The sequence below is a fragment of the Lepisma saccharinum genome, chromosome 3 (genome assembly GCF_977018435.1).
Source record: "Lepisma saccharinum chromosome 3, izLepSacc3.1, whole genome shotgun sequence".
Classification (NCBI taxonomy): domain Eukaryota; kingdom Metazoa; phylum Arthropoda; class Insecta; order Zygentoma; family Lepismatidae; genus Lepisma; species Lepisma saccharinum.
Window position 1 is genome coordinate 66,516,347 of NC_139231.1, and position 22,362 is coordinate 66,538,708.

At 37.5% G+C, this 22,362-nt stretch overlaps 1 protein-coding gene across 5 annotated transcripts in view; it reads left to right on the forward strand.

Moving 5' to 3' along the window:
• The first annotated feature begins 14,596 nt into the window (after positions 1-14,596).
• Positions 14,597-22,362, forward strand: part of scat (VPS54 subunit of GARP complex scat) — an 80,267-nt gene continuing 72,501 nt past the window's right edge. The window contains exons 1-2 of one of the 5 annotated variants that reach the window (XM_083118692.1): positions 14,597-14,877; positions 21,662-21,834. The gene's annotated coding sequence lies outside the window, so the exon portion shown is untranslated. Of the gene's footprint in view, positions 14,878-17,428; positions 17,480-21,661; positions 21,835-22,362 lie in introns of all 5 variants that reach the window. The other 4 variants (XM_083118694.1, XM_083118690.1, XM_083118693.1 and 1 more) reach the window with 4 other exon arrangements.

Genomic DNA, 22,362 nt, shown 5'->3' on the forward strand with positions numbered 1-22,362 from the left:
TGTGTGAGTTCTCCAATAAGTGTTCTGGCACTTCGCCAAGAAGTATTCAGCAGTAGCTATAATTCTTCAGACGCTGCGCAAGTACAGTCACGGACACTTCTGGGTTGAATCAACCTCATTGAAAATCAATGCAATCGTTACAACCCAGAAATGTCCGTGATTGTACAAGTCAATATCTGGCAGTTATACTGCACTTCCTGATACTGCGGACATATACTCCTAGAATTACGTAATATAAGTTATTTCAGAACGCAATACTGCAATGCAGAAAAATCTGCAATAGCTTCAGAACGGCATTTATTTTCAAAAACTAAGACTATCTTATAGCAGACTCTATGCTCTACAATTTTGGTCTTTACATTTTTACGTTGGATGTATAGGAAGCGAGTAAGAATATGATTTTCATTTCATTTGATCAGCGGCAATTTTTAAGATGAGATTAACTGACCCAACTTGAAATTAACATTCTGGGATTCGGTTAAATGAGCCGGTTTCTACCTCATAAATCGTCAATTATAAAGAAAGATCAAACATAGCTACCGGCATCGGAATTCTAATGGGGTCTCCTACTCAAATCACTTCTTTTATGTAAATCTACAAGTACATGTAGACCCTATACAAAGTAGCTACTTTCTATCCGGAGTGCATTATTTCTTTTCCAGTGATAACCTGGAAATATGCTACAAATTTTAGTGCATTTTTAAGTACATGTTTAGTGCACTTAACCATTTAGTGCACTCAAGTGATTAATATAATATTTTCTGCGTGGAGAACATTTTAGAAAGCTCAATAATATTAAATTCCTGACTAATTTAACTAGCTATAAAAAGACAACAAAACGCCATAAAAACGTTTCCGCACTCGAACAAGGTTCTTCCACCTTGATTATTCTTATCTCTAAGTACGTTTCAATGCCTTAAATAATAGAGGGATTTGTCATATGATAAATATTGGTGTCCAACACTTTCCCTCTTGTGAATATTTGACAATAAATCGATTAATCAAAATCTTTATCGAACATCATACTATCGTGCCTGACTGAGTTAGTAAATATTCTTTTTTTACTCTTGAAACTATCTTAATTGAACGTCATTCGGAAGAGAGGAGATAATCAGTTTGACAGTTGCTCAAGTTTAATCGCTTTTCAAAGGATTTGCAGTACACTATATGAGTTTGGGAAGGTTATGTAACAACAGACATAAATGTATATAATGAACAAAATCGAGAAACGTACACCTTAAGTGCCTACTAGGGATGGACAATATCAGATATATTGTCAAGAAAATATCGTCACAGATGATACTTTTTTCCGTATCGTGATATCAGAGATATATCGTCTCTACGATAAATATCGTCAAATATCATGCCGATATATCGCTAAAATATCATGGCGATATATCGCCGATACGATATATATATCCCCAAGATATCGTGACGATATATCGTCGACACGATATAAATCACCAAAACATCGTGACGATATATCGTCTAGTTTATATCGCCTGAACGATATTTTTTTCAATATCGCGATATATCGTCTGAACTATATATCGCCCAACACTAGTACCTACCATACTCATCTGTGTAAATAAACGTTGTCTCAGAAACTGTCTTTGAACAATTACTTTTTGAAATTACCTTTGTGAGTTACAGGCACAGTTACTAAAAAAACTCAATTATAGTTTTAAAAAGTAACTCAGTTATAGTTACCGTTACTTCAACGGTTTCATGGTTACTTTATCCTGAATAAGTAATGACTCGTTTGAATTTTTTCTCGCATGAAATGCAAGTACGGTGTTTTTCTTCTGCTGATGACCACACGAAATTAAATGTAATTAATTAAATGTTTAATTAAATTACAAATAACCTCATATGTTAGGTAATAATCAGAACAGGCGATAAAATACACCTACAACCTGGGCGGCTACCTAACGAGTCTTAAAAATTTGCGATGCGACAAAACGTACCACTTAATAGGACGGCATCAAAAATAATTTATTTACGATTTTCTCTAGTTTTCCTGATTTCCATCACACCTTATTCAGGCTTTGGAGAGTTCCACACTGTTTTTGGAATTTCTGCGTTTTGCAACCAACTATTCACAAAATAATCAAAGATAAGAGTTAGCTTCGCTGATTCTGGGGCTTGAGAGTGTATTTCCAGCCATCCATCATAAACTTCCTCAGTTTTTAAGAAGGCCAGAGCGGCACACATGCGTATATGCAAACGGATTTCCTCATTCTCTCGATACTCTACTGAACCTAACCTAACCTAAGAGATCAAAGTCGTAATGACTAATGAGGTAAAACGAATAACCTAGCTGGGCGCTGGATAGCGCACCGTGTTGTAATGTCTGACATGTCAAGGGCAGGTTCAAGCTTTTTCCTTGAAGTGGTACGTTTTGTCGAGGAGTAAATATTTTGAAGTTATTAGTGAAACCTTCACAGGTAGCTGTTTATCTGAGTGGTACGTTTCGTCGCGAAAACCCAAGTGGTACGTTTTGTCGCTGGTACGTTTTGTCGGGATAATCAAGAACCTAATTATTGAATCAGTTTCTAAATTCGGGGTGTAACGTGTGACCTTTTGAGAAGGCACCCAAAAGTAAATCTCACTTGCACGTAGTAGGACCCCAGGAACTGAAGTCTTGCAGGCCAACGAGGCTCTGTCGTCTGGATCTACGGCCGGTATATTCCTCTGTAGGGCTGTGTGTCCTGTGTTTTGTCCATACATGTGCTGAGTGCCTCTTTACAGTCTCAGCTTTCAACCTGGCTCCTCAGAGAGACATGTTGATTTGATTTACGGTGAGGGGCTGGGCCCCGTATAGGGTGCAAATAGCCTAAGTGCTAACGCATCCACAATTTTCATTTCAATCATTCAACCAATCAATTTACTAAATTCAAATACTTTAACTAACTAACTCTCTAGCCTTCTTAAACACGAAGGTTCATGACTGCAGGAACACAGGCCTTCCATCTGTCCCTATCCTGAGCAAGAGCTATATACGTACCCTTCTCCATCCCTACCGATTTCCATTAGGCCCATCTCAACGTTATCCCTCTATCTTCGTCTTGGCCTTCCTACAGGTCTCTTACCATCAGGTTTCCCCCAACAAGAATCCTGTAAACTCTTCTTTCCTCTCCCATTCGTGCCACATGGCCTGCCCACCTAAGTCTTCTCGATCTAATCATTCTCTAATATCTGGACATAAATACAAGTTATGTAGTTCTAAAATGCAATTACTTAGGAATAATATTAACAAATGAAAACGATAGCAAAGAGGACTTTAAAATGAGCCTTAATTCAGTTAATGCCTGTTATTTTCTTGGAAAACCTTTTCTAATGAGGTAAAAACTGTTTTAAAATTAGTGTAAAATAGTGGAATAAGTTTGAAAGTTTAGTTTAAGGAAGTCATGCTGCAAACTAGTGTCACTTCTTGAAAGGAGGTACACATCTGAAAAAGTATTGTTGCTTCAGAAGAATACATATACTATTGACCTTCAATTTCAAATTTCTAAAATGTAATTTTCTACTGTAAAGTATTAGTAATATTTTATTCAAACTATACGGTAATTTTAAAATTTGGGTATAATTTTGTACAAGAAGTTTCAGTAAACAAAATTAACTTCGGAACGATTGAATTGAGAAGGCTAACTCTGAGCTAATCTTTAACAGATAAAAGGAAGGAAATCATCGGAATTTTAAAACATTCAACATTGAACAACTAGACATACTACAGTCTAATTTGAACAAATTTAGGGATATGGTCCTTCAAACCATTATGCCACAGTTATGGTGAAATATTCACCACAGGCGGAAATCTAAGATAAATTTGGGGCGGGGGGCAAGGTTGGCACAAACAATATTTTATATATGTAAATATATATAATATCTGTCTCTCTACGTGCATTTGGGGGTGGGCCGAACGTGCTATGTCTCTTCCCCTCCGAAGTGAGCGCCTATGTACGCGTAAGTAACTGTTCCTGCAGTTCTTTAATGTGACTCTTCGAGGTCGGTAAGTCGTTATGCTTGTCCATTTTCAGTACCTACTAAGAGACAAAATCAAATACGAATTATCTTTTAAATTCAGAGACCAGAGTAGTATGATTGATCCTATTACTGGGACAAAAAAGTATGCCTCAGACTGGTTTTGGCTACACTTAAAACTATGTCGAGATGCTTATATAAGCTTATTGCCTACAGTGTGCTACCTGTCGAATCCAAGAATTTAGTAAAAAAGCCCTCGGCGATTTCCCGTAAAAAGTATGACCCCCTCAGATCGATTTGGCTACAAGTACAAAATCTGCATCTGTCAGATTGTTGTCCATAGGATTGTAAAAAATATGGCCCTCTTGGTATTGTTTTGGCTACACTTAAAACTAAGCCAAGATGCTCATATGACCTTATTGCTTTTAGTGTAATACTCTGTAAAGTGTAATCTTATTAGCTACAAAGCACACTGCTGAACCCAACTGATATTTTTTATTAAGTATATAGTTTTTTATTTGAGCCCCAAAAAATTATATATAAATACCAAAACCAAAAATAGTAACAGACTAAGTATACACACAAAGTATACGCACTAAGTATACACACTAAGTATACAAAGCACACTGCTGAACCCAACTGATATTTTGTATTAAGTATATAGTTTTTGATTTGAGCCCCAAGAAATCATATATAAATACCAAAACAAAAAAATGCCAAATCAAAAATATTGTAATCAATGCGATAAGAATATATCTAGCCCCAATTGGGCTAAGCACCAACGTAATTGTGATCCTGAGAAACGCAAAATGCCCACTAAAATATGCCCAATATGCCATAGAAAATTTTGAAAGCCATACTTCGATAGGCATATAGGCTCTTGTTCTGCAAAGGCATCAACATTGCCCCTACAGCCATCTACATCTGGTCTAAAAAGAAAGCTTGTTACATCCGATAATACTAGACCGTCAAAGCGACCACGCAATAGAACCATTCATAGTAGTTTTGACGGTCAACTAAGGGATTACCGTTTCGTATCAGAGCCAAGATGTGATATTAAGAATGTTTTGAACAGTAAAAATCCTGATACGCTAGCTATTCTAAATGTACAAAATGGCTCTTATAAGCTATCTCTTAGATTGTATACTGAATATAAGAAACCAAACAGTACAAATTTTGCACACCCCCACATAACAGAAACTGTACCTGTGTACTCAAATACAAACTTAGACGAAATACTAAGCATGTTGATAGAGCAATTGCTTATCAAACATTCTGAGTTTGCTGCTAAAGAATCAGGATGGAGTCTTTGCGGATCCCCACACAGGCTTTATGTTAATATTTCTGAATTCAGACCTCTACAAGGTTCGACATATCTGCCTTTACCTGACAATATCAAAAACAAAAAAGCTGTGGTCAACGTAGATAATACCGACCAGAAATGCTTTTTGTGGTGTATTTTGGCTGCTTTGTTTCCAGTTTTAGGTCATCCAGAGCGAATAAGTCATTATAAACAGCACGAACATGATTTTGATGATGCTATGGACGGCTTAGAATATCCAATGTCTGTCAAGAATATCGATAAATTCGAAAAAGAGCCAATGATAGCAATGGTATGCCATTATCTATTAATGTGTTTATTTGTTCTGCTAGTCGTGGCGATTGCTTAATAGAGCCTCTTTAAAATCAGCAACTTTGATAATGACTCTGCTGTCCCGATTGATCTGCTCTTAATTGGGGGGATGGTACATATCACTACACTCTGATACGCAATCTTCAGGTTTTAGTCAGAAAACAACAAGGCAAATCCAACACAATATACAAGTTGTGTCGAAGATGTTTGACTGTATTTGATGGTCGAAAAATGGTAAATGGCGTTCGTAAGAAGAATATCGAAATTGCTCAAAATAAGTTGGTCGAACATAAAAAATACTGTGGCAACCATAAACCTGTTCATATGGTTATGCCTAAACCAAACGAAAACGCCAAATTCAAAAAATTCGAAACCTTGTTGGAGCACCCAGCGTATATAGTTTGTGATTTTGAATCAAATCTCAAACTGCTTGCATTCTGCAGCCCAGATCCTGAAGAATCATCAAGTACAGCGTATCAGCTACATGAACCTTCTAGTTTTTGTTATGCGGTTGTACAGGATGGTGTTGTTACTAAAGGACACTTATACATGGGCCAAGATGCTATCAAAAATTTGCACGTAAAATAGAAAATGAGTGCCGTCTCATAGCCCATGATATATTATTAAAATCAGAACCTATGCTACCTTTAACAGAGGATCAAATCGAAGATTTCAACGGTACAGAAAAATGCCCGGTATGCAATTCTGAATTTTCGGATACAAATATCAAGGTGCGTCATCATCGCCATACGGACGGTCGATATAAACAGGCTTTGTGTAGTAGCTGTAATATTAAGATCCAGAGACCAAAATTTGTCCCGATATTTTGCCACGGTGCATCTAATTATGATTTTCATCATCTGATCAGATACGAAGGGTTTAAGAAGGAGGGTTTAAATATTTTAGCAGAAAATGACGAAAAATATATAGCTATTAGCAAATAATCAGTGTTAATGGCAGGCCCATATACCTAAGATTTCTAGATTCATATAGATTTCTGTCGGCTAGCCTTGCCACTCTGGCCAGTCAATTATCTGATGCCCAATTCAAAATTACGTCTGACACGTTTCCAAATTTGGACCTGAATTTGCTTAGGCGTAAGGGTGTATATCCATACGATTATGTTACCGATTTTTCTAAATTTGACGAGAGTGCTTTGCCATCGCAAGGAGCGTTCTACAGCAAACTCAGAGCATCAGGAATCACCGATGACGATTATCGCCATGCCCAGTTGATGTGGACCAACTTAAATTGTCAGAATCTTGGTGATTATCATAAATACTATTTGGCAGTCGATGTGACGCTCTTAGCCGATGTCATGGAGGCATTTAGAGCATCCTCAATACAAAATTATTACCTTGACCCGGTCTATTTTTACAGTGCTCCAGGCCAAGCATGGTCTGCGATGTTTCTGAACACTAAAATAAAATTGGATCTGATCCAGGACCAGGACATGTATCTGTTCATTGAACAATGTATACGAGGGGCATAGTACAATGTTCTCAAAGATATACCAAAGCCAACAACAAGTATGTCCCCGATTATGATCGTGCACGACCATAAAACTATATATTTTATGTGGATGCCAACAGCCTGTATGGTTATGCCATGATGGATAAACTGCCATATGCAGGGCTTGAGTGGGTCGAAGATTTTAATATCGAGGATCTTCAAGACTGATGACAGTGAGTATGGCCTGTTCTTAGAGGTGGATCTGGCAATTCCTGATAATTTACACAGCCGGTTTTCTGATCTGCCGCCAATACCGCCATATACCGCCAGAAATCTTAGGTATATGGGCCTGGCATTAACACTGATTATTTTGTTAAAGCTATATATTTTTCGTCATTTTCTGCTAAAATATTTAAACCCTCCTTCTTAAACCCTTCGTATCTGATCAGATGATGAAAATCATAATTAGATGCACCGTGGCAAAATATCGGGACAAATTTTGGTCTCTGGATCTTAATATTACAGCTACTACACAAAGCCTGTTTATATCGACCGTCCGTATGGCGATGATGACGCACCTTGATATTTGTATCCGAAAATTCAGAATTGCATACCGGGCATTTTTCTGTACCGTTGAAATCTTCGATTTGATCCTCTGTTAAAGGTAGCATAGGTTCTGATTTTAATAATATATCATGGGCTATGAGACGGCACTCATTTTCTATTTTACGTGCAAATTTTTGATAGCATCTTGGCCCATGTATAAGTGTCCTTTAGTAACAACACCATCCTGTACAACCGCATAACAAAAACTAGAAGGTTCATGTAGCTGATACGCTGTACTTGATGATTCTTCAGGATCTGGGCTGCAGAATGCAAGCAGTTTGAGATTTGATTCAAAATCACAAACTATATACGCTGGGTGCTCCAACAAGGTTTCGAATTTTTTGAATTTGGCGTTTTCGTTTGGTTTAGGCATAACCATATGAACAGGTTTATGGTTGCCACAGTATTTTTTATGTTCGACCAACTTATTTTGAGCAATTTCGATATTCTTCTTACGAACGCCATTTACCATTTTTCGACCATCAAATACAGTCAAACATCTTCGACACAACTTGTATATTGTGTTGGATTTGCCTTGTTGTTTTCTGACTAAAACCTGAAGATTGCGTATCAGAGTGTAGTGATATGTACCATCCCCCCAATTAAGAGCAGATCAATCGGGACAGCAGAGTCATCATCAAGGTTGCTGATTTTAAAGAGGCTCTATTAAGCAATCGCCACGACTAGCAGAACAAATAAACACATTAATAGATAATGGCATACCATTGCTATCATTGGCTCTTTTTTCGAATTTATCGATATTCTTGACAGACATTGGATATTCTAAGCCGTCCATAGCATCATCAAAATCATGTTCGTGCTGTTTATAATGACTTATTCGCTCTGGATGATCTAAAACTGGAAACAAAGCAGCCAAAATACACCACAAAAAGCATTTCTGGTCGGTATTATCTACGTTGACCACAGCTTTTTTGTTTTTGATATTGTCAGGTAAAGGCAGATATGTCGAACCTTGTAGAGGTCTGAATTCAGAAATATTAACATAAAGCCTGTGTGGGGATCCGCAAAGACTCCATCCTGATTCTTTAGCAGCAAACTCAGAATGTTTGATAAGCAATTGCTCTATCAACCTGCTTAGTATTTCGTCTAAGTTTGTATTTAAATATACAGGTACAGTTGCTGTTATGTTGGGGGGGGTGTAAATTTTGTACTGTTTGGTTTCTTATATTCAGTATACAATTTAAGAGATAGCTTATAAGAGCCATTTGGTGCATTTAGAATAGCTAGCGTATCAGGAATTTTACTGTTCAAAACATTCTTAATATCACATCTTGGCTCTGATACGAAACGGTAATCCCTTAGTTGACCGTCAAAACTACTATGAATGGGTCTATTGCGTGGTCGTTTTGACGGTCTAGTATTATCGGATGTAACAAGCTTTCTTTTTAGACCAGATGTAGATGGCTGTGGGGGCAATGTTGATGCCTGTGCAGAACAAGAGCCTATATGCCTATCGAAGTAGGCCTTTCAAAATTTTCTATGGCATATTGGGCATATTTTAGTGGGCATTTTGCGTTTCTCAGGATCACAATTACGTTGGTGCTTAGCCCAATTGGGGCTAGATATATTCTTATCGCATTGATTACAATATTTTTGATTTGGCATTTTTTGGTTTTGTTGTTGAGTTGGTGTTTTAAGTCCACTTTATGCACAGTAAGGCTAATCGGGACTGGACCTACAGTTTAAAGTGGGATCCGAACCACTTGTCTCTCCACCGGGTATCGAACCCGGGACCCCTTGATTACAAGGCGGCGACGCTACCACTGCGCCACCAGGGAGGCTTCTTTTTTTGTTGTTGTTTTGGTATTTATATATAATTTCTTGGGGCTCAAATCAAAAACTATATACTTAATACAAAATATCAGTTGGGTTCAGCAGTGTGCTTTGTATACTTAGTGTGTATACTTAGTGCGTGTACTTTGTGTGTATACTTAGTCTGTTACTATTTTTGGTTTTGGTATTTGTATATAATTTTTTGGGGCTCAAATAAAAAACTATATACTTAATAAAAAATATCAGTTGGGTTCAGCAGTGTGCTTTGTAGCTAATAAGATTACACTTTACAGAGTATTACACTAAAAGCAATAAGGTTATATGAGCATCTTGGCCTAGTTTTAAGTGTAGCCAAAACAATACCAAGAGGGCCATATTTTTTACAATCCTATGGACAACAATCTGACAGATGCAGCTTTTGTACGTGTAGCCAAATCGATCTGATGGGGTCATACTTTTTACGGGAAATCGCCGAGGGCTTTTTTACTATATTCTTGGATTCGACAGGCACACTGTAGGCAATAAGCTTATATAAGCATCTTGACATAGTTTTAAGTGTAGCCGAAACCAGTCTGAGGGGGTCATACTTTTTTGTCCCACTAATAGGACCAATCATACTACTGACCAGTGGCGGCGGTTAGGGGCCAGTTGCCCCCCACTTCTTTCCACGTTTGCCGCGTACTATACTAAATCTGGTCTACCAAGGGAAAGTCATCTGTCAAGTTGTTTTTCAGGATAGGGTGTAAGTTTTAGGATTATCGGCGTGTTTCATTCATTTCGAAAAACATACAATTTACTTCTAACTGTACGCGGACATGTATCGAAATCGTGCCATGTAAAATAGGTGTGTGTGGGTATAATGAATCTGCAATCTAAACTTGGGTCTTATTACGAATTCGAGAGAATAGTACATAATCCATTAAATTGATAGTCGTCTATGTAACTTTATATTCTTCGAGATATAAGTTGATAATTATATTTTCCTCATGTACTTGTGACATTTAGAACAGGTTGAGACAAGGGCGCCCGCAAAGGGGCACTTATACCCCTGGGATGTCTGGAAACACTTCATATAATTCAAATTTTGAAATTGTAGCTTGAAAACATGGACGAGGAGTGCCATGAAAGACAGCAGATTTAGTGCCTATGCAGATTATCCTAGTGTTGAGGATGCTTTATGAGAATTCTCTTCTTAACTTGGAGAAAGCATTACCCCACTTTTCCCACCACTTTGAGACGTGCCCCCCCCCCCCCCGAGAAGAAATCCTGAGGGCTACCTTGGGTTCAGATAATATCTCTGCCCTACTCTTCCGTATGGAGCATAAATGGTTAATTGAGTTGCATTATTTTACTTTGCATTTTGTGCCACATTTGACTAATTTGCGAAGATGAGTATGAGTGATGATATGATGAAATTGATAAATGGACACTCACAAACATCCATGCCCACGCCGGGATTCGAACCCGGGACACCTGGCGTCGTAGCGCGATGTGCTAACCACTCCGCCGGCGGAAAATAAATGAAAATAAAGCAAGTAGGTCACATGCACTTTGGGAACATGTCTGCAGATTTTCCTTTTACATTTACAGACACCTTAAGTTCTGGTACGTGGCACAAGTACACATCTTTTATGTAGTTCATTAAAAACATCGCAATAATAAAGATCTTGCTGTTCTGACAGAAATATTATACAAAGGGAGAATATAATAAACATTTGATTATACACAATATATTTGTGAAATAGTCTATTAAAATTGAACGAAGTCGTAAATTTCATTGATGGACATTATATTTTTTTCACGTCATGTTCATCATCGTGCATATAATGCTTATAAACTTAAGACCATAATTTCCGACAACGTAAACTACGAGGGACGTTCATTAAAGATTTCCCCTGACCCAGTTCTAGTTAATGTAGAATACTGAAATTTTATATGTGTAATGATACGTATGTGGATAGGTCATGAGGTAATTTGAAATTCTGAACTCCTCTTAGTTTTTGTCTTACAAGTACTAAATTGAGACAAGGTGTAGTGAAGGGTCCTGTGGAATACTAAGGAGTCATCAAGTTTCTTTACTTGGGTGGCCGCACACCAAAGGGAACTTTTGATGAGATGAAAGTGACCTATGGAGAGGATGCCCCATCGTATGACGTAGTGAGGCACTGGCATCATCAGTTCAAGTGTGGTCGGACTTCGGTAGAAACTGACCCCATTCTCGGGCGACCCCAATCAGCCATTGACGAAGACACCATTGGGCAAGTGAATGTCGCCATCTTGGAGGATCGCTGCATAACCGTTCGCCAACTAGCTGAATGTCAAGATCAGTGTGGGGTCTGTCGAAAAAATTATCCATGACCATTTGCACATGCGGAAGGTATCTGCACGATGGGTTCCTCGGCTACTCACACCTTTCCAAATGCATGAATGAGTCACGTGCTCCCAGGCTAATTTGACCATCTGCCAGGAAAACCAGGAGGAATTTTTTGACAGACTAATCACCCAGGGTTAAACGTAGGTCCATCACTATGACCCAGAGACCTAGGTCCACTCAAAGTAATGGAAGCATCCTGACTCACCACCACCAAAGAAGGCCCGTGTCCAACCCTCAGTGGGCAAAGTGATGCTCATGGTTTTTTGGGACCAGCATGGAGTAGTTATGATGGATTTCCTGGCGAAGTATACCACAATTACCAGGACGTACTACACTTCACTGCTGCAGAAATTGCGGAAGGCCATCAAAACCAAGAGGCGTGGCATGCTGACCAAAGGCGTCCGCATCCTGCAAGACAACGCTCCAGTTCACAACTCGCATGTTGCCCAGACAGAAGCACGGTCCTGTAGATATGAAATCCTTCCTTATCCCCCGTACTCTCCAGACCTCGCACCATCAGACTTCCACCCTTCCCAATCATGAAGTCATTTCTGAAGGGAACGTACTTCCACGACGATGAAACGTTGATTTCTGAGGTCAAGCCATGGCTTCTGGAGCAACCTGCAGACTTCTACAAACAAGGTCTCCACGGGTACATAGAACGATGGGGAAAGTGTGTGGCCATTGGTGGTTCCTATGTTGAGAAGGACTAATGTCTGTACCAATTTTCGTTTATCTCCGTCCATGGGAACTAGTTCAGGGGAAATATTTAATGAACGTCCCTCGTATATGCAATAATACGGACACACAAAACACAATCAACATTTTTCGTGTTTTTTTTTAATATATATAAATGTATATTTGGTTGTAGCAATTTTTTCATGTTAAATGATGTAATATTAGTACAGAGTATTCCCTGACATTCGCTACGAGATTCGGCGGCAAGCGGCCCGGCGTTAGCGTTTGTCTTTCCCGGTGAACGGGTCCGCGACAGTCGCACGCTACAGTCTTTTTTTTTCGCTCTCCCTGCCTTCGCTCTTTTTTCCTTTTTGCTGACGTTGCAGACTGACGCCAGTATAATCCTCCCTCGGAAGTTGTGTTGTGTCGTGTCCGTGTGTTGAAGATTGTGGCTTAATATGGCACCACAAAAGTTTACATTACAAGGATTTATCTTGTCGAGTGTTACTTCGGAAAGAGGAATTGTGTAGAAGTACGACGACGTTTTGCAACGTCCTGGTGTTTCCGTTCCACATACGACCACTATATTAATCCTCGTAGAACAGTTTAGATTAACAGGGTCAGTTCTGAATAAAAGTGGGGAAAAAATGGGGAAATCTAAAAAATAAAGTATACAAAGACAATCCGCACACCATCCGTGAGTTAAGAGAGAGTATTGTACAAGAAATCGAAAGAATTACAGTAGACGAACTTGAACGTGTAAATACCAATTTCCTTCGGAGATGCCAGGAATGTGTTGCAGCAGAGGGACATCATTTTCAACACCTTCTGTAGTCAAGGTTAGTACACAATATGAAAACTGTAATTTTAATAGCCGACTCTAGCGACTGTCGCGGACCCGTTCACCGGGAAACACAAGCGCTGATGCCGTGCCGATTGCCGCCAAGTCTCGTAGCGAATGTCAGGGAATGCTCTGTAGTTATAAGTTCGAAATCCATGTAATCAACGTTACCAATGAACTAGGCTCACAAATTCATAAATGCCGTACTTCGCGCTGGTTAAACACAAACATTTTTCGCACTAAACATGCAATTGAGTTGCGTATTACACAGAAACGTGCAAAGAAATACATTTAAGCTACATGCATATTTTAAAAATTATATCTACTTACCGATAAACGTGGACATCTGAACGACTTTCTCGTCGATTTGTACGTGTACATCCAAATGCACAATGCGAACATAACATGTTGAAGTTCAACCCACTTCACACTGGATAAATTGTTCGAAACAACACATGACAACTATTAACAGAGAATATACTACTTTATGTTTAATGTAGCGAAGAAACACAATACAATCCATTTACAGCAATAAATGCATGAATATATATCATATTTCTTTTTGTTCTGTATCAAAGCAAAAAGGAGAGAAAATGCACGTTAGCTTATGGGATCGCCAAGTTCTCTTCCCCGTGACATGGAAGTACTAGTCGCAAAAGTTATTAAGCATAGGCTAATATTGTTAATAGCGTTTAACAAAAGTGTCAAAAAAACTGGAGTATATGTTTTAAACGTTTAGATCATAATGTTTTAGAACTGTCAGCCAATTCGTTGATGCCAACCCGGGTTGTTCACATTCAGTTAAGGCTAGACGAGACCAATTATATTGGGTACTCTACTCTATGACGAGACGCAGGCAGCGCATAACTGCATGACCAAGACCATGCCAAAACAGGCATTCTGGGCGTTTGGGTGTTTGCGGTATGTACATAAGCCATGGATCTCCCGTATCGCACAACGCAAGGACAACCTTGCGTTCTGACGTCAGACAAGGAAAGCAAACGTTGTTAGGTTAGGTCTGTTATATTTGGTTATCTTAGCATGAATACACTGTAAATATATGAGAAATGCTATGAGAACTAAACCTAACAACTTAAGCATTTAGCGTAATAATAAAAGCTATCTACGGTAACATCAGAACGCAAGGTGGTCCTCGCGTCGTGCAATAAAGGACACCCCTTAAGCCAATACAAGTTATTACATTTATATGCATGCACCTGGCAACTCTGCGTAAAGTAAAGCAGACGTATGGCACAGCATCGGGAGTGTACGAAACAGATTGTCTATGTAATTTTTAAGAATTGTGGAAGAGATTTTTTTTGTTTATACATGTTAAACAGGCACAAAGAAAATAATGTTTCATCATCCATGACTGATAACTTAAAAGTGCCGACGCGAAAATGCTATGAACATTTGTGCACTGATTTTTGTACCTGGTACAGCAAGTAACGGGATACCTGTAAGAATATGTGTTTTCTTACCAAACGACACTCTTGTTCGGAGCAGTACATGTACGTATGTAATGTATTAACACATTTGCATTTTCTCAATTACTGGTGAATGTATAGGTGCAGATATTCAATAATTGGGGAAAGACATGTATTTAAAAATAAATTTCATTGAAAATAACCATATACATCACCGTATGTCGATAAATTAACGGTAAATATTTTGTATTATATGTTTCAGAGTCCCGTTGTTACGTAAAAGTTTATACTTGAAGAAAATGTGTTTTCCCCCGCCCTTTGATTCCCATGATATATACCCGGTGTGTACTGTTATTGACCCCTTTAAGAACTACGTTTAGATAAAAATGGTTAATTCATGGATGAAATGTTCCCGAGTTTGAACCTCACGTATAACAAGTTCAGTGATCAGTTTAGGAGGGATTTTCTGTAGCTATTACAAATGTTATAATTTTATTGATATCTTATCGAATCTCAACTTAGTAATGTTAGATTTGGATAAAACATTGGATCATTTTAACTAAATAAAACTAAATTGTTTCAGCCAACAGTAAGTACAAGATACTAATATTACTTGCATGTTCACATAAAAATATCAGTTAATTCGTAATTACTGTTTGCAGTGTGTTTTAAAGATACACATTTGCTAATTTTATTGTAAAATTGCAATGTATAGTACAAAGCACAAATGCAGTGTATGTGTACTTTGAACACAACTTTCTTAAAAGTTATGTTGTTGCATACGGGTCATACCATGTTGAAGTATTCAGTCTGTGCTCTGCGTAAGGCTGCTGCTTCCAACTTGGAGTATAACCAGCACTTTTATCAACTTTGTGATCATTACCCCAATTGTCATCAAATCGGCTGAGTACGTTGGCTGTGCTTTTGTTGCTGACAAGCAGACATAGAGTTTTAGTTTGCCTCACTAGAATGTATCACACATTCACTACATTTTAAATGCTCTTGATTTTATTCCTAAATCTACGTGCTCTGCCGCTTTGATTCTCGCATATTCATAAGCCCCGTCGGTATAAATTTATGGTAACAGTTTGTTATATCGGAAACACATTAAAATCGGATATTTTGCGTTTCGCATGGTTCGTACTTACCAGTTGTGGGTAATGGTGTGAATTCTCACAAATGAATGTCTTCATTTTTACAGGGGAAAGTACGTATGGAATTGAGTTTCTATACATTGTTAAGCTGTATCACATTGTGTTACGAACAAAATTTTAACTATGCTTGCCTAACCGAACCTAACCTAACTTTGCTGGAAATGGTTTTTGAGGCTATCCGTCAATGGTTTTCGGGGTTATTTTCTTCACAAGTGCAAAATCTCACCTTCAAGAACCTTTCGCAATGCATAATCGGTAAGTACGAATGTTAAAAATGACGAAACAAACTAGTGAAAAGTGTTTGTGCGAGATCGCACCAGTATCCCAATTGTGTATTGCAGAGCATAGTTAAAGGTACCATTATGCTTTTTAGACGAAAACAAACACAATTTTTCACATACAGAGTGATTTTTTTAGTCCTTTCTTCGCTTCTGTAACACACAATATGGTGGGCACATTTTGACTCACGTAAGTATGCAGTGTTTCCAACCTTCTTCACCGAAAAATACCTACTATCGTGTTCGTCACGTGTGAAAATTTTACATTATACATGGCTAGCTGACAGATAGCCCCACGAACCATTCACGGAGAGCCCCACAACCATTCCCAGATAGCCCAATTAACCATTCAGGGAAAGCCTCACGAACCATTATGCACGTATAATGAGTTCAGTGATCAGTTTAGGAGGGATTTTCTGTAGCTATTTTTCCATAGAAAAATGTCCGATAAGGTTAGGTTAGGTAAGCATACTGAAAAAAAGGGGGGTTGGAAACACTGACAGAGGCTTACGTCATCAAACGTGTGCAGGTCACGTAGCGAAAGCACTGCGAATTGTGCGTCGGTGAAATATTTCTCTTGAAAATACATGATTTTCCAGTCAAATATATTCCACGATGCAAGAAAATACCTCGACGAACGTTGGAAAGCTTGGAGAAACTCATTTCTATAAGTAGTTTCTTCTGTAAAAATTAAGAAATATGTCTCCGATATAACGAACTGTTACCAAATTTACAATACCAGAAGTTTCTCCAATTGCTTTCAAATTCGGAAGACTCACTAATTTTGGCTTCGTAATCATGAATCTGCAGTTAAAAATTGGCGGTCCCGTCTAAAAATTGCAAAATAACGTTGTCAATTACCGCTATGATTCTCCATACTCTGATATGAAGACGTCTTCTTTTCCGCACAACGGTCTTGCTACCAACGTTGCTTAAGTGTTGTGCAATAAGTGAGACCCTTTGCACGGAGCGTTGAATGGAAGAGAAAGTGGCATCTTGCATAAAGGTGGAAAACATATTTGACCCACGAACCATTCACGGTTAGGTTAGGCAAGCATAGTTAAAATTAAAGGTCATCATAAACATAGTTTTGAAATGCTAATCATTGCAAAAAAATGTTGTTTTCTTTATAAATCAAGGGTGTTTACTCCTTTCACTGACCCACTTTTTTTTTTTTTTTTTTTTTTACTTATTTTGCAATTTTCAGACGTGACCGCCAAATTTTAATTGCAGATTCGTGACTACGAGGCCAAAATTAGTGAGTATACTGAATTTTAAATCCATTAAGAAACTTCCGGTATTGTAAATTCGCTCCGCCCCATCTAGTTCGCTGCACTTTTTGACACTCGGTGTAGTGCAGGTGTATTCTTGTGTCAGGGTGGTGCAAGGAAATGACGTTCAACGAAGTAGACGGAAAGCAGTGTTCAAGTTCAGAAGATTCAACTAATGCCTGTCTGCAGCTTTAAATGTTCATTTCATTAGTTAGTATTCGCGACGTGACCATACACCATACATACGAGGTGTGGCTAGAAAAAAAACAGATTGATGTTGCTGTCGACAAACGGCAAGCTCGTCAAGGTCAAGCGGTGCATGAGTGTATAACGTGATATCCTGCCTATTGACTGTGTGATTGCCCAGTCTGCGAGGTGCTCAGTTCCACTGTAGCTTGTGGACGAAGTGAACCGTACATCTGTGCTCTGTCGGAAAAATGTTAAGTATGAAAGAATCGAACATTGCAAATGTCGGTGAATTGATTCGAAAAGATCGTCGCTTGAGTATTCGAGCTATTTTGCTATTTGCAAAATAACCAACATTATTACATCACTGTGCTGACGACCCTTGGTGAGCAAGTAAGAAGGTGACGACCTGATTTGTGGAAAAGCAAGTCATGGATTCTTCATCAGCACAATGCTCCTGCCCACACGGTATCGTCAGTCAAGGCTTTTTTGGCCAAGCATGGGATCACAGTGTTAGAACATCCACTCTATTCATCGGATCTCGCTCCGTGCAACTTTTTTTTTATTCCCAAAGGTCAAATCAGCACTGAAATGAACCAGATTTACGACCATAGAATCTGTAAAAACAAAGGCAACAGAGGTCATGAACGTGGCTTCAGAAAATTATTTCCAGCAATGGAAGATTCGTATGGAGCGGGGTATCGATAGTTCAGGGGAGTACTTTGGAGGGGATAATGTTTGCATTGCACAATATAACCATTATTTTCCTGTAGTTTACGGTTATTACAAGCATAAGAAAACAGTTTTTTCTTTGTGACGTTTCAGGAGAACACACGCTCCTTTCATCAGACATTTATTTTCATTTTGACTAAAGATACAGTTATAACAATGGTTAGTAATTTTTAAACAAAAAGAATCTGTTATATAATGGATGTTGTCAATGTTACATTGTTGTAATATAGCAACTTAACTGTGAAAAAAGCAGTCTATTTTATTTTTATTTTAGAATTATTTTTTTTTTTTTTTTTTTTTTTAAATTATGAATCCCAAATATCATCAGGTAATTCAAGAAGAACAAGTTATATACAACAACAATGAAAGAAGGGAAGCAGTTAATGTCACTGGTAAAATAGAAACTAAGAACATTGACAACAGATTATTTATAAATCTTACGGATATTGAGGTACCTGATGAGTATATAGAAATTTTTCAATTCGGAATGAAATTTTCAGTTGGTAGTGCTTATATACACAAGGAAGATTTCGTGATTTCAATAGAGAAAGCACTGAATTTCTTAGATGATGAGGAGGAAAAGAGAAAATTACGAAGTCTCACACATGATGCTCTTGATGAAAGGTTAAGTTTTGAATACAACAGAAGAACTAACAGAGGTCCAAAATACACAGAACGGGAGAAAGAGCATATAAGGTTGGGAAAAAAAGTTCATGGTTGAAAGAAAACGACATTTTCTTAATAAAATCGGACAAGGAAAATAAACCTGTCCTTATCCGAATTAAGGACTATAAAGAAAAAATGGGAGAATGTTTCAAATTAAACAATTTCACAGAAACCTCTCGAAACCCTATAACTAAAATAATAAATGAGGTAAAGAAAGTAATTGAAAGCAGTATCACGATACCAAGAGAAATGAAGAAAAAACTCATTGTCAAAAATTCAACCCTGCCGATTGCCTTTGGACTACCAAAAACTCACAAACCGGGAACTCCAATACGACCCATCATTGCAACTTTCACACATCCTGCATACAAACTATCCAAATATTTAGTTGAAAGACTTGCTGTAATTAAATAACAAACACCATTCAGTGTTAAAAATGCATATGAAGTGAAACAGAAACTAAAAAATATTGTTTGGAATAGTGAGTATCGTATTGCAAGTTTTGATGTTGAAAATTTATATCCTAGTGTCCCAATAGAAGGTGCCACAGATGCATTACACAGATGGCTTATTGAGATGAAGGTTAACCCAGTAGAATCATGGGAAATGGTTCGATGGTTTACTGTATGTGCAAATTACAATTACTTTATATTTGATGGCAAAATCTATCAGCAAAATAATGGTCTATCAATGGGAAACCCAGTATCCGGAATCATCTCCAGCATTTTCCTTCATTACATAGAATCTCCAATTGTTAATGCGATAGGTGCGGATATCAAACTCTACATCAGATATGTAGATGATGTGCTAATTATTGCTAAAAATGAGAACACCATCATGGACGTATTTAAATCGTTAAATGAATCACATCGTCGCATAAAATTCACTTGCGAACCCATGAATAACAATGTAATTTCTTTCCTTGATCTGCAAATTAAGGCAACTGACTCAACAATTCAAACATCAGTCCATAGAAAAAAATTAGCGGGGGAAAAATACATCCATGCCAAATCAGAACATTCGCGTATAACAATGGATAACATATTTTTAAATTTTTTCCTGAGAGCACAAAGACTATGTTCTAATAATGAGGATATCAAAAATGAAGAAGAAAGGCTCTTTAATATAGCAAAAGAAAATGGCTTTCACACTAACAGAATAAACCAAATCAAAAAACAAGTTGCAAGAAAACTAAAGGAAAAGAGAAATACAGACAAAGATGAAAAATCTGTTGAAAAGAAATTTGTGTGCATTCCATTCCACAAGGGATTCTCACATAAAATTGCAAAAATTTTTAGAAGTTTTAATTTCAAAATTGTTTTTAAATCACCAAGAAGTTTGGAATGTACATTTAATGAATTCAAAATGAGAAACTCGCTACCAGATGTGGAAACCACAGGAATATATAATATAAGTTGTTCATGTTCAAAAGATTATGTGGGACAAACAGCAAGGAAAATGGCAATAAGATGGCACGAACATGATTTGGACATTATAAATCTAAACCCAAGAACAGGTTTGTCAACTCATATCATCGAAGAGAAGCATTTGATTAAAAAGAGAAGGGTTTTAAAAAGATTAACGGGAAACACAGAGTTGAATGTCTGGGAAGCCTCGTTCATTGCAGAAGAACACTGGAATAAGTTAAATAATGAAAATGGTAACATAGATCCAGTGTGGAGTTTTCTTTTTCACAAATGGAGTAAGCCACCATCTTTAAAATTTAATGTAACAGAAAACATCAAGAGACTTTGTGAAAACAATGATGAATTTGAATTACCTGATGATATTTGGGATTCATAATTTAAAAAAAAAAAAAATAAAAAAAAAATTCTAAAATAAAAATAAAATAGACTGCTTTTTTCACAGTTAAGTTGCTATATTACAACAATGTAACATTGACAACATCCATTATATAACAGATTCTTTTTGTTTAAAAATTACTAACCATTGTTATAACTGTAACTTTAGTCAAAATGAAAATAAATGTCTGATGAAAGGAGCGTGTGTTCTCCTGAAACGTCACAAAGAAAAGAAAAAACTGTTTTCTTATGCTTGTAATAACCGTAAACTACAGGAAAATAATTCTATCATGCAAGCAATGCGTACATACAAGAAAAACAATATAACCAATAAGAGATTTTGTTGCAACAGCCGGTTTTTCTAGCCACACCTCGTACACCGACCCAGAATGTAGTGCAAACGGTGCAGACACCAAATCAACGAACTAGACGACTGTGTTGCACTGTGTAACCAACTAGACACATCAGAGCAAAGAGAATCAAAAAGAGCAGTGAACTAGTGTGTGCTCCAAAGTCTGGAAAGTCAGGGATTTAAACATCCTCTGGTTTGTACTACATAAGTACCACCACCTATGCCCAACCCAATGTGACATTCTTTTTACATGGGGTACCAGGTCATGTTGGTATCTATGACAACACCCTTTCATAGTAGCATCTTAAACAAATAAATGTTGTGGTCAGAAATATATATTATGTACTTCAGAAACATACATCATCGGAAATAGTCGTACAAAAAATGAAGAGTACCCACACAATGACTAAGTGGCATCGGTCGTTTTCCAGATTGGTTCAGCAACAGTATGTGTGTATGTTCTTCCAGTTGCTGTAGATGGAGAAACGTTTGTTAAGATGTTGACTTGAAGCACCCACATAAGATCTTGTTGGGACAGATAGACAAATGAGGGTGATGGACCATGTGGATGTGTCAGAAGCTTCATTTACAGCAAATACACAAGGTATGAAAACCATGATGTAAATGACAAATAGTTATATAGCTACAAATAACAAACAAAAACCTCCATGGATGGAGGACTCTGAACCACAGTTGGCTCACAATATTATCATCTCGTCATCAAGTACATATTCAGTTGATGCACCTGAAACAGCCATATTGTCTCATGATTTTTCAGAGCTTTTTCATAATTTCTGAGACTGACTACATTTGTAATAGCAAACGTATTAGCCTGTAAAGGCATTGTGCATTGTTGAACTTCAAGTGTAATGGAAATATTATTTCCTTTTGTTAATGTGACTTTTAGAACACACTGTATGAGGAAAAACTAATATCATGCAACATTTGCTTATTATTTCAGCTATAATAATTACATTATTGCTTAATATGTTTTTCAAATATTGTGAGGAGTGAAAAATATATGTACTTTTACAATTTCATTCAGTTACATTACATCCTGTTGCTCTTCATTCATATTGTTGTTTTGACTTTCCTATCACCCTGTAAAAGGGAAACTGACCATGCTGATACA